The 13,342-nt window shown below is 37.3% G+C and overlaps 1 protein-coding gene across 1 annotated transcript in view; it reads left to right on the plus strand.

The window, feature by feature from the left end:
• MDGA2 (MAM domain containing glycosylphosphatidylinositol anchor 2) overlaps positions 1–13,342 on the plus strand; it is a 915,731-nt gene that overhangs the window by 84,340 nt on the left and 818,049 nt on the right. The window lies entirely within an intron of this gene.

The raw sequence follows: 13,342 nt of genomic DNA on the forward strand, positions 1-13,342 counted from the left end.
TAAAAAAAAAAGGGCCAGACTTCCACATTTCTTGACTATGGAAACAGACAATCTTAGTCAGTCTGTGAGAAATAGTTCTAGAGAATTTGTTTATTTTGATGATTCCTTTATCTTTTCTTTAACTGACTACCTATTAAATTTAACCTTAAAGGAAAATTTTTTGTGACTTCAGCTTCTTAAAGAAAGGTCCCTGGATTGCTCAAGCACACCCATCCCTCGCAGAATAACTCAGTCTTCTACCAGAAGAAGGCTTTGATGGGATTTTGAATGTGTGGCCTCAGTGTGGTGACACAGTGACTCACTAACACATTAGCACAAATGCTTTGTTTGATGTGTTAATAGCTACCACTTAATGAAGAGTGGCAGAGAAGGCAATGGCACCCCACTCCAGTACACTTGCCTGGAAAATCCCATGGACGGAGGAGCCTGGTAGGCTGCAGTCCGTGGGGTCGCTGAGTCGGACACGGCTGAACGATTTCACTTTCACTTTTCACTTTCATGCATTGGAGAAGGAAATGGCAACCCACTCCAGTGTTCTTGCCTGGAGAATCCCAGGGATGGCGGAGCCTGGTGGGCTGCCGTCAATGGGGTTGCACAGAGTTGGACACGACTGAAGCGATTTAGCAGCAGCAGCAGCCGGTCCACCAGAACTTCCCTGGAGGCTCAGGCGGTAAAGTGTCTGCCTACAATGTGGGAGACCCAGGTTCAATCCCTGGGTCGGGAAGATCCCTTGGAGAAGGAAACGGCAAGCCACTCCAGTACTCTTACCTGGAGAATCCCATGTATAAAGGAGCTGGTGGGCAATAGTCCATGGGGTCACAAGGAGTCTGATAGAGTGAGCGACTTCAGTTTCACTTTTCAAAGGCCTTTTGGGTTTCTTTTTTAACTTTTAAACAAATTTTATTGAGGTATAATTAACATACAATAAAATGCATCCATCTGAAGTGCACAGGTCAACAAGTATTGACAAAATATGTGCACTTGTGTTAATACTCCTTTAACAAGGTATAGAACACTTTCACTGCCAACCCTCCCAAATTATTTGGTTTTCCTCTGCAGCCAGGTCTTCCATCTTAGCCTCAGGCAACAACTGATTAGGTTGAATTTTTGTTGTTGCTTTAGAATTTCTAAAAATGAAATCATACAGGATATTCTCTTTTTTTTTATTCAATTAAAATTTTTTTATATTGCACAAAAGACACCAAGCACAAAGTTAAATGATAAACCATAGACTGAAAAAAGATATTTAGAACACAAATTATTTTTTCTCTATAATGTAATTAATAAGAAATACCCAGATAGTCCAACAAAAACAACTTTGACAGGCAATTCACAGAAAAGGATATCCAAATGGCCAAAATGTTTAGCATCATTAAAAATCAGATAAATGCAGATTAAAATGAAATTTTAATGTCACACTCCTCAGGAATTTCAGAAACTAAAATGTGAAAATAATAAATATTGGTAATAACGTGAAGAAACCAGAATTCTTGTATACTAGTTGTGAACGTTAAGTCCTGGGCAAGGCCTTATACAATTTTAAATGCAGATCCTCATATATGTGTACCAGGAGTCTTGCACAGGATACTCGTGGCAGGATTGTTTGTATAACCAAAAAAGAAAAAAAGGAAACTTGAACAAATAGAGGCATTGATTTGATGGCTTTGAAAATTAATTAAATCTATAAGGGAGAAACTATAGTCCATGGGCTAAATCAGTTCCATGCATGTTTATGTATGATCCATAAGTTAAGAATGGTTTCTGTATTTTTAAATAGTTGAATGGAAGGAATATTTTAACATTTTCTTTAAATACTAGATTGGCCAAAAGTTTGAGTTTTTTGGTAAGATATTACAGAAGACCCAAACAAAAATTTTGACCAATCCAATAGATCTGGTGTGCTTTTTGTTAGGTTTATTTCTGGATATTTTACCATTTTATAGGATATGCTTTTTAATAGTTAAATTATTTTGTTCATCAGGGAAGTCATATAAAGTCAGACTTGTTCTTATAGAAAAGGCATCAGATCTCATGCAGACCATCAATTTCCTTGTTAGGGCTTTGAAAACTACCAAAACATACAGGAAAAATTGAGTTAAGGGACAGAGATTACTATATGCCTACATGCTTCTGCCTAGCGTGGGTACTGCCTTGGCAACTCATTTCAGGTGATATGCATTTAAGTTGCATGGCTGAGGAGGGCTCCTTCAGAGAATAATTAATGCCTCTCACTCTATTAGGCTGTTATGCCCTCGAGTGAATTCTTCACTTGAATTCAACTCAGAACATAGTAGGATGAGTTTATGTGAGTTGCTTCCTTTTAAAATATTTCTTCGAGTACAGTCATTTCTATATGTTCCTTCAGTGCTAAGGATCAGCAAAGAAACATGGTTGAGAGTGTCTAAAGGATCATCTTTTGAACATCTCAGTTATTGCTGTGCTTATGCCAAAAATCATCAGGGTTCTACAGTATGCATAAGTTATTGTTAGGCACTTTCAGCAAGTGAGAGAAGCCGAAGTTATGGGCCTTGCTCTAGAAGAGTGTGTCTATTTGTTAGAGCGGGATTTGTGAAAGAAACTAGGTATTTAGCTAGACCTTGAATATAGATAATGTTTTAATTGTCAGGAGTGAGGAGGCATCCTCAGATGAAGGAGGAGAGTACCAATGAAAGCCAAAAGGTTGGAGGATATGGAGGAAATTGACAAGACAGGTAAATGTGATTTACAACTTGTAATCCTTTTCATCCATTTCACCAGAAGTAACTTGAGAACAAAGAGACTTCCTTACCCTATTCTATTCTCAGCAACTAGCACAGTGTTAGGTACACAGTAGGCACTCAATAAATATTGGCTGAAAAAATAAAAAGGGTACATGGAACTTCATGGTGAGTACAGAGACTAGAGGGGCCTGGCTCTGTCTCTACTGTGCTTGCAGTTGAGAACCACATCCTTGTGTATAAAATGAGCACAGTTGTATCTGATACCTGAAAACATGAATGCCTAGGAGGTAGCTTCCCCCTCAAGCCCTGGGGGGGACTGAACCTAAAAGTCTATTTCTAAAAAGTGACAAGACCCAGTTTTACTCAACCTGAATCTTAATGTTTCCATTAATTTGTACTTTTTGATTGAAACAACTATGGCCCTTCAGAGGAATCTGTAGAAAAGTCTATCCTCTTATTGGAATGTTGAATTTATCTATAAGCTCTCAAGGTATTTTACTTTCTAACACTTTAAGCTAAAAATTAAAATAAGATTAGTCATCAAAACCAGTAAGTTATTCTAGAAGTATGTGAGAGAACAAAGTAACATAAAGAAAGTGAAAGTCGCTCAGTTGTGTCTGACTCTTTGCCATCCCATGGACTTACTCCATGGAATTCTCCAGGCCAGAATACTGGAGTGGGTAGCCTTTCCCTTCTCCAGGGGATCTTCCCAACCCAGGGATTGAACCCAGGTTTCCCACATTGCAGGCAGATTCTTTACCAGCTGAGCCACAAGGGAAGCCCATAGCATACAGAAGGATATCTATATTCATATTCTTATCAGAGTCCCAACAAACTGGCTCTTTAAAAGTATGAACATTTAGTCTGATGTTTATCCCAGACAAAACCTGAAAGAGAGCGAGACCTAATTTAGGAGTTAATTATACTTTTACAAGGACTGTTGTTCTCAGGCCACACTGAATCTGAATTCCTTAACTGAGGAAGAGAAGTGAACTGATTGATTTTTGAAAAGTGTATTTTTTTTACTTTCTAAAATGCCTTGAGCACTTTTAAATATTTTACAAATTGTTTTCTGGTTTTTATTTTGAAAAATACAATTTTACTTGGAGGAGGAAACTGCAACCAACTCCAATATTCTTGCCCACGAAATCCTGTGGACAGAGGAGCCTAGTGGTCTACAGTACATGAGGTTACGAAAAGAGTCAGACGCGACTTAAGAGACTAAACAACAACATGGATGTGTCAGTTTCTGTTATGTGAGTACTATAAGAAGCTAAATAATTAAAAGCATCATTTGTGATAACAATTTTATTTCATAGCTTTTATTTTGAAAAATGTATGTTTCATTCTGAAATACTTCTGGCAATTTTACAATTTCACTAGTATTTTCAGTTTAATTAGGTTTTAAATATAATTTAAACATGTATGTTCGGTCAGGGCCTTTACTGAACTGTCTTTACACGGCACTGGCCGTGAGCTTTCATATTGCTCGAACTCGTGCCAACACGTAACGGGTAAGTTAGAGTATGAAAGGCAGATGTCCAGTCCTAGCAGTCAAGCCTGGGAATCTTCACGTCAGAGATTAGCAGTTTTCCATTGCCACGAGGAAGCAGAGCAAAAACTTTCTTTTGTAAAACTGGCACTAAATTTAATGAGTCCATAGGAGAGAATCATTCCTTATGACATATCAGAGTTTTGTCTGTTGACAGTATAAAGATGAAATGTCCTCTTCTGTTCCAAAATTAGCCTGTAATTGGGTTAAATTGACATTTTCCCTAACATTTCATCTTTATTTGTTGATTAATCATCAGATTTCAAAAATATTGTTTGGTTAAGTCAATTTAAAATTTTCTTTGTCTAATGGATGGGCAGTGAACAAATTGCAAGATACCATTTGATACATTGTTGCTATGACTGTCCTAAAATTCATACTGCATATAAACATTTTTTGGCATTTTAATAACTAAATTCACAATAAGGAAGATATAACTTCATTTTCTGTGTAAAATAGTTACACCTAGTGTTCATAACCATGCCCTCATGAATTCATCACATCTCAAAGTCTCCAATCTCCAAACACCATCATCTTGGGGGTTGTGTGTGCACATGCTAAGTGTCTTCAGTTGTGTCTGACTTTCTGTGACTCTGTGAGTTTACTTTCTGTAACTCACCAGACCCCTCTGTCCATGGAATTGGATTCTCCAGGCACAAATATTGGAGTGGGTTGCCATTTCCTCTTCCAGGAGATCTTTCCATCCCAGGGATCAAACCCACATCTCTTAAAGCTCTTGCATTGACAACTGGGTTATTTACCACTAGAGTTACCTGGGAAGGCTATCCCACTGACCATCCAGCCTCACAGAGATTGTACAAATTGAGGCTAAGAAAGAATTTTTCTTGTCTCATGTTTTGCTAAGTTTGCCAAAGCTGAATGATGCAAGCATGGAGCAATGGGGCTGATGTTGGCGGTACACACATGGAAAAAAAGTGAAACAATGTATGTAGGAATAAACTAAATAGGGAAGGATGGAAGAGGAGGTGGGAGAGAGAAATTGATTCTGAAAGTCAAAGTGAATTAATGGTTTATGGCAACCTTTTAGGCATTTTATACTTCCTAGTTACAGGAACCAGTCAGTCACTTTTGTTGTTGTTATTGTCAGTTGGCTTATCTTGGTCTCTCGGTTGTTAAAAAAGAGCCCTAACTATCAAACAGCTCTCTTTCCTGAGCACTTACTATGGAACAGACCCTGTTTTAAGCACTGTGTGTATATTCTCAGTTAATCTTTACAGTAGCTTTATAAGATGTGTCCTGTTATTTCCATTTTATTGATAAGAAGACTGAAGTTTAGAGATAAATAATTTGCTCAAGTTTAGATACTTATTAGTGGTGGTGGAAGGAGACTCTTAAATGTAAAGTATAAGTTCGTTCATAACCTAGCCTTGCTCTGGAAGCTGATGGTGCTAATGGCTTAGAGAGAATGTTGGCAGACCTACATCTGCAAAGTTGGATAAAAAGCAGCCACTACCTAGCATACATAGTTTTGTTCCCTACAGCACCTATTTGCTGTCTTTTAAATAATCACTTATTCTTCAGAGATTTTCTTTGAATGCCAAATTACTCGTTTGGAAAAAAAGATTCTAAACTTCAATAGATTATGTTCAACCAGGGAGAGATATCCCTGTGTACATATATGTTTCCGAAAGTATATTGGAATCTGGGCATTGTGATTTTTAAGTCTAAATGAACTGTTATAAGGGACCATTAAAGAGGGAATTTGTTTTTACTAGAATAGGGAAATAAGATTCAGAAAAAGCTGTGTAGAATGAAGTCAGTATGAATACATGTGTGCTGTTTGGGGTGAAGAGGAAGGCATTCCAAGGAGCTGGAGCACTTGCAAAGGCATGTAACTGAGAAAGAGAATGCACGTGATAGGAACTGAGAGGAGTCAGCTTGGCTGAGTTGTGAGATACCGATGATTAATTTCACGGAAAAACTTCTGTGGGAATCTAACAAGTCTGAACTCTATCCAGTAGAAAACAAAAAACCATTAAAAATTATATGCACAAAGATAACATAAGAAGACTTAAAGAAACAAAAGAGACCATAGCAAAAATCAACAAAGCCAAAAGCTGGTTCTTTGAAAGGATAAATAAAATTGACAGACCATTAGCCAGACTCATCAAGAAGCAAAGAGAGAAAAATCAAATCAATAAAATTAGAAATGCAAATGGAGAGATCACAACAGACAACACAGAAATACAAAGGATCATAAGAGACTACTATCAGCAATTATATGCCAATAAAATGGACAATCTGGAAGAAATGGACAAATTCTTAGAAAAGTACAATTTTCCAAAACTGAACCAGGAAGAAATAGATAATCTTAACAGACCCATCACAAGCATGGAAATTGAAACTGTAATCAGAAATCTTCCAGCAAACAAAAGCCCAGGTCCAGACGGCTTCACAGCTGAATTCTACCAAAAATTTAGAGAAGAGTTAACACCTATCCTACTCAAACTCTTCCAGAAAATTGCAGAGGAAGGGAAACTTCCAAACTCATTCTATGAGGCCACCATCACCCTAATACCAAAACCTGACAAAGATACTACAAAAAAAGAAAACTACAGGCCAATATCACTGATGAACATAGATGCAAAAATCCTCAACAAAATTCTAGCAATCAGAATCCAACAACACATTAAAAAGATCGTACACCATGACCAAGTGGGCTTTATCCCAGGGATGCAAGGATTCTTCAACATCCGCAAATCAATCAATGTAATACACCACATTAACAAATTGAAAAATAAAAGCCATATGATTATCTCAATAGATGCAGAGAAAGCCTTTGACAAAATTCAACATCCCTTTGTGATAAAAACTCTCCAGAAAGCAGGAATAGAAGGAACATACCTCAACATAATAAAAGCTATATATGACAAACCCACAGCAAACATTATCCTCAATGGTGAAAAATTGAAAGCATTTCCCCTAAAGTCAGGAACAAGACAAGGGTGCCCACTTTCACCACTACTATTCAACATAGTTCTGGAAGTTTTAGCCACAGCAATCAGAGCAGAAAAAGAAATAAAAGGAATCCAAATTGGAAAAGAAGAAGTAAAACTCTCACTGTTTGCAGATGACATGATCCTCTACATAGAAAACCCTAAAGACTCTACCAGAAAATTACTAGAGCTAATTAATGAATATAGTAAAGTTGCAGGATATAAAATCAACACACAGAAATCCCTTGCATTCCTATACATATACACTAATAATGAGAAAGTAGAAAAAGAAATTAAGGAAACAATTCCATTCACCATTGCAACAAAAAGAATAAAATACTTAGGAATATATCTAGCTAAAGAAACTAAAGACCTATATATAGAAAACTATAAAACACTGATGAAAGAAATCAAAGAGGACACTAATAGATGGAGAAATATACCATGTTCATGGATCAGAAGAATCAATATAGTGAAAATGAGTATATTACCCAAAGCAATCTACAAATTCAATGCAATCCCTATCAAGATACCAGCGATATTTTTCACAGAACTAGAACAAATAATTTCAAGATTTGTATGGAAATACAAAAAACCACGAATAGCCAAAGCAATCTTGAGAAAGAAGAATGGAACTGGAGGAATCAACTTGCCTGACTTCAGGCTCTACTACAAAGCCACAGTCATCAAGACAGTATGGTATGGGCACAAAGACAGAAATATAGATCAATGGAACAAAATAGAAAGCCTAGAGATAAATCCACACACATATGGACACCTTATCTTTGACAAAGGAGGCAAGAATATACAATGGAGTAAAGACAATCTCTTTAACAAGTGGTGCTGGGAAAACTGGTCAACCACTTGTAAAAGAATGAAACTAGATCACTTTCTAACACAACACACAAAGATAAACTCAAAATGGATTAAAGATCTAAATGTAAGACCAGAAACTATAAAACTCCTAGAGGAGAACATAGGCAAAACACTCTCCGACATAAACCACAGCAGGATCCTCTATGATCCACCTCCCAGAATTCTGGAAATAAAAGCAAAAATAAACAAATGGGACCTAATTAAAATTAAAAGCTTCTGCACAACAAAGGAAAATATAAGCAAAGCGAAAAGACAGCCTTCCGAATGGGAGAAAATAATAGCAAATGAAGCAACTGACAAACAACTAATCTCAAAAATATACAAGCAACTCCTGCAGCTCAATTCCAGAAAAATAAACGACCCAATCAAAAAATGGGCCAAAGAACTAAATAGACATTTCTCCAAAGAAGACATATAGATGGCTAACAAACACATGAAAAGATGCTCAACATCACTCATTATTAGAGAAATGCAAATCAAAACCACAAGGAGGTACCACTTCACACCAGTCAGAATGTCTGCGATCCAAAAATCTGCAAGCAATAAGTGCTGGAGAGGGTGTGGAGAGAAGGGAACCCTCCTACACTGTTGGTGGGAATGCAAACTAGTACAGCCACTGTGGAGAACAGTGTGGAGATTCCTTAAAAAATTGCAAATAGAACTGCCTTATGACCCAGCAATCCCACTGCTGGGTATACACACGGAGGAAACCAGAATTGAAAGAGACACATGTACCCCAATGTTCATCGCAGCACTGTTTATAATAGCCAGGACATGGAAACAACCTAGATGTCCATCAGCAGATGAATGGATAAGAAAGCCGTGGTACATATACACAATAGACTATTACTCAGCCGTTAAAAAGAATACATTTGAATCAGTTCTGATGAGATGGATGAAGCTGGAGTCGATTATACAGAGTGAAGTAAGCCAGAAAGAAAAACACCAATACAGTATACTAACACATATATATGGAATTTAGAAAGATGGCAATGATGACCCTGTATGCAGGACAGCAAAAAAGACACAGATGTATATAGTGGACTTTTGGACTCAGTGGGAGAGGGAGAGGGTGAGATGATTTGGGAGAATGGCATTGAAACATGTATAATATCATGTAAGAATTGAATTGCCAGTCTATGTCTGATGCAGGATATGGCACGCTTGGGGCTGGTACGTGGGGATGACCCAGAGAGATGTTGTGGGGAGGGGGGTGGGAGGGGGGTTCATGTTTGGGAACGCATGTATACCTGTGGTGGATTCATGTCAATGTATGCCAAAACCAATACAGAATTGTAAAGTAAAAAAAATAAATTAAAAAAAAAAATACTAAAAAAAAGAAAAAAAAGAAAAGTGATTTTAGCTGAGGCAAGTTGGGAGGTCAGGAGGGCCTTGAGGAGACTTTGTGATAATCCAGACAGGAGGCTCTAAGTTTCTAGGCCAAGGTTGTAGCAGTGGCGATGGAGAGGAGGGGATGGAGAGGAGGGGATGGATGGTAAGAGACATAACAGGACGTTTAAATGCATGCTTTTGTTTCTGAAGTGTGATTTTTTTAGTTGTCTGTACTACAACAATAGAACAACACCTTCCTCCATATAACAGTTGTAAGCAAAGCTATATCTTATATGTGATTTTGATATTAAGATTATATCTACTCAGCAAAACATTATCAGGTAGCAAGTATTGATTGAGCAATCATCATATGTCCAGATTATATGTTAATCCATAACAATTAGATGATTATCCATGGGTGTGATTAGGTTTTATATTTTCTAAAATTAGATTAAAAATTGTCAAAAGAGACCACATTTGATTCATTTATGGTGCACTCACTGTCTTTGGAAAATAGGAGGGGCACAATTAATGCTTACTTAGTGAATGAAAAATGAACAAATATCAGGGGGTTAAAAAATGTGAAAAGTTTTATTTTTAAAAAATGATTATTTTTTAAATAAACATCTATATGTTTCTCAAATAGCCAACCTCTTGTCATCGGGAAGATAACTAGCTAAGCTGATTACTTTTTATCCTGACACTTTGAAACCATGAAAATACAGACTACAGTTTAATCAAGAATAAGTAATTTAATTGCCAAGTGCCTCAGTTTACTAATTAGCATTGTAGAGATAAGGTTGTCTTCCCTCTGCATCACTAAGACATGTTGAGGATTATGTGGGTTTAAAGTAATTAAAAATAAAAGTCTGAATGGACAACTAAACCCTTCAGAGAAAGTGCTGTTTATACACAAGGTAATCATTTCAACTTCTAAAGACAGCTAATAAAAAATTTGTCTGAGGAAGTAATCACATATTATCTGGGGATCTTATTTTGGCCTGACAACAGAAGCAATTTTATATTATTTTAATCCAAGACCCAAATACAGGGATTTAAATAAAGAATAGATAATGATTAATAAAAAGGTATGTTTAAAATCTATCATTTCTCCATCCCCTTGAGAGTTACAGGCATGTGATTTTGTTGATGGGACATAAAACTTATATCAAATTTTCAAGGTAGAGAGGGCTAAATATTTATATACATATATATATATATATGACATACATACATATAGACGTATGTATATTTCAGTAAAATCTTGTTTATTCACCACCCCAAAGTCTGATACCCTGATGGCTCTGAAAATAAATTAAGAATCAATTACACAATTTTAAAGAGAATTGTCAAGATGAATCAAAGGCTCTAATTCACATTTAAGCCAGGAATTGTAAAGCTCTCTAGTTCCACTGGTTAGCTGCTTCTTGTCACTTGCAGCTCAGCATAAATCCCACTTCCTGAGAGAGGTGTTTTCCCAGTCATCCAGCTTAATCTGATTGCCCGCTCTCACATCATTCTGTCTTAAGTCTCTGCATCACACTACATTTATTCATTTATTTACTTGCACATTAGCTGTTGCCCCTTAAACTCTGTGAGGCTGTCTTGCTTTACATCTTTCTCTTGGGTTCCCAAAATAATGCATTGTGGGTTCTTGGTAAAGATTTAGTTCAGTTCAGTTCAGTCACTCAGTCATGTCCGACTCTTTGCAACCCCATGAACCATAGCACACCAGGCCTCGCTGTCCATCACCAACTCCTGGAGTTTACCCAAACTCACGTCCATCAAGTCAATGATGCCATCCAGCCATTTCATTCTCTGTCGTCCCTTTCTCCTCCTGCCCTCAATCTTTCCCAGCATCAGGGACTTTTCAAATGAGTCAGCTCTTCACATCAGGTGTCCAAAGTATCGGAGTTTGAGCTTCAACATCAGGCCTTGCAATGAACACCGAAGACTGATCTCCTTTAGGATGGACTGGTTGGATCTCCTTGCAGTCCAAGGGACTCTCAAGAGTCTTTTCCAACACCACAATTCAAAAGCATCAATTCTTCAGTGCTCAGCTTTCTTTATAGTCCAACTCTCACATCTATACATGACTACTGGAAAAACCATAGCCTTGACTAGACCGACCTTTGTTGACAAAGTGATGTCTCTGCTTTTTAATATGCTATCTAGGTTGGTCATAACTTTCCTTCCAAGGAGTAAGCATCTTTTAATTTCATGGCTGCAGTCGCCATCTGCAGTGATTTTGGAGCCCCCCAAAATAAAGTCAGCCACTGTTTCCCTATCTATTTGCCATGAACTGACAGGACTGGATGCCATGATCTTAGTTTTCTGAATATTGAGATTTAGGCCAACTTTTTCATTCTCCACTTTCTTCAAGAGGCTCTTTAGTTCTTCTTCACTTTCTGCCATAAGGGTTGTGTCATCTGCATATCTGAGGTTATTGATATTTCTCCCAGCAATCTTGATTCCAGCTTGTGCTTCCTCCAGCCCAGCGTTTCTCATGATGTACTCTGCATATAAGTTAGATAAGCAGGGTGACAATATACAGCCTTGATGTATGTCTTTCCTGTTTGGAAAGATTTAGTACATGAATGAATTATGAATAAAAAACATAATTGGGATGGATAGACTTGAGATTGAATATCTGAAGTCTTCACGAGATGGTGTTATTTTCCCATCAAAGAGTGTTTTCTCAAAATCAGATACATATTTGGTCACTTGCCATAGTTAGACATTTATAGAAATGGTAGACGGAGTCGAACATGTCAAGGCAGTTGAAGTGGTTATTAATTATGAATTAGGAGAAAATACTTTGAATAATGCTATAGTATCAAAAGTACTGGTAAACAAAATATGATCTTATTAAGAGAGTTGGACTGTGAAGAAGGCTGAGCGCCAAAGAATTGATGCTTTTGAACTGTAGTATTGGAGAAGACTCTTGAGAGTCCCTTGGACTGCAAGGAGATCCAACCAGTCCATTCTGAAGGAGATCAACCCTGGGATTTCTTTGAAAGGAATGATGCTAAAGCTGAAACTGCAGTACTTTGGCCACCTCATGCAAAGAGTCGACTCACCGGAAAAGCTTCTGATGCTGGGAGGGATTGGGGGCAGAAGGAGAAGGGGACGACCAAGGATGAGATGGCTGGATGGCATCACGGACTCGATGGAGGTGAGTCTGAGTGAACTCCGGGAGTTGGTGATGGACAGGGAGGCCTGGCGTGCTGCAATTCATGGGGTCGCAAAGAGTCGGACACGACTGAGCAACTGAACTGAACTGAAGAGTAGAAAATAACTTCAAGGAAAACTGGTTAATCCTTGGATTTGCTAATCTGATTGAGGTAGGACAGTGGTCATCTGGCTAAAGCCAAGCAACTATACTTGCTGCACTCTATCTTTATTTAAACTAAGCAAAGGAGAAAATGCTATACAGATTATATTGAGAAATGTAAGTTGTAGTGTTTATCCTATAATCAGTATGGATACCTCAAATTTATATTAAAAATGCCAAGTATTATAATTATTAAAAAATAAACAAATATAGGTTCAAGGAAAATGCTTAAAACTTGAAATTTGTATACAGAAGAAAGGCAAGTCATCATGAAATTTGGAAATATTTCCATGAAAAGGGTTTAAAATAATTTCAGTGTGAAAGAATTCCTATTCAGCTACATGAAAAAGTCATTTATTCTCAGCATCACATAAACTTATCATACTTTCTATTTTGCTGTTGCACTTTTTATGAAATGATATGCACTTTTATGAAAAAATTTTCACTACGCTAACATGGGATACTGGCCATTGGAAAGATGTTTCTTACCTGGGTCTTTAATGGCAGCTTGTGGCATGATAGTGTCAATAATGAAGAATAAATAATGAAAAAATAGTAAAATCATAGCTAA

This window comes from Oryx dammah, unplaced genomic scaffold (assembly GCF_014754425.2).
Source record: "Oryx dammah isolate SB20612 unplaced genomic scaffold, SCBI_Odam_1.1 HiC_scaffold_26, whole genome shotgun sequence".
Taxonomy (NCBI): domain Eukaryota; kingdom Metazoa; phylum Chordata; class Mammalia; order Artiodactyla; family Bovidae; genus Oryx; species Oryx dammah.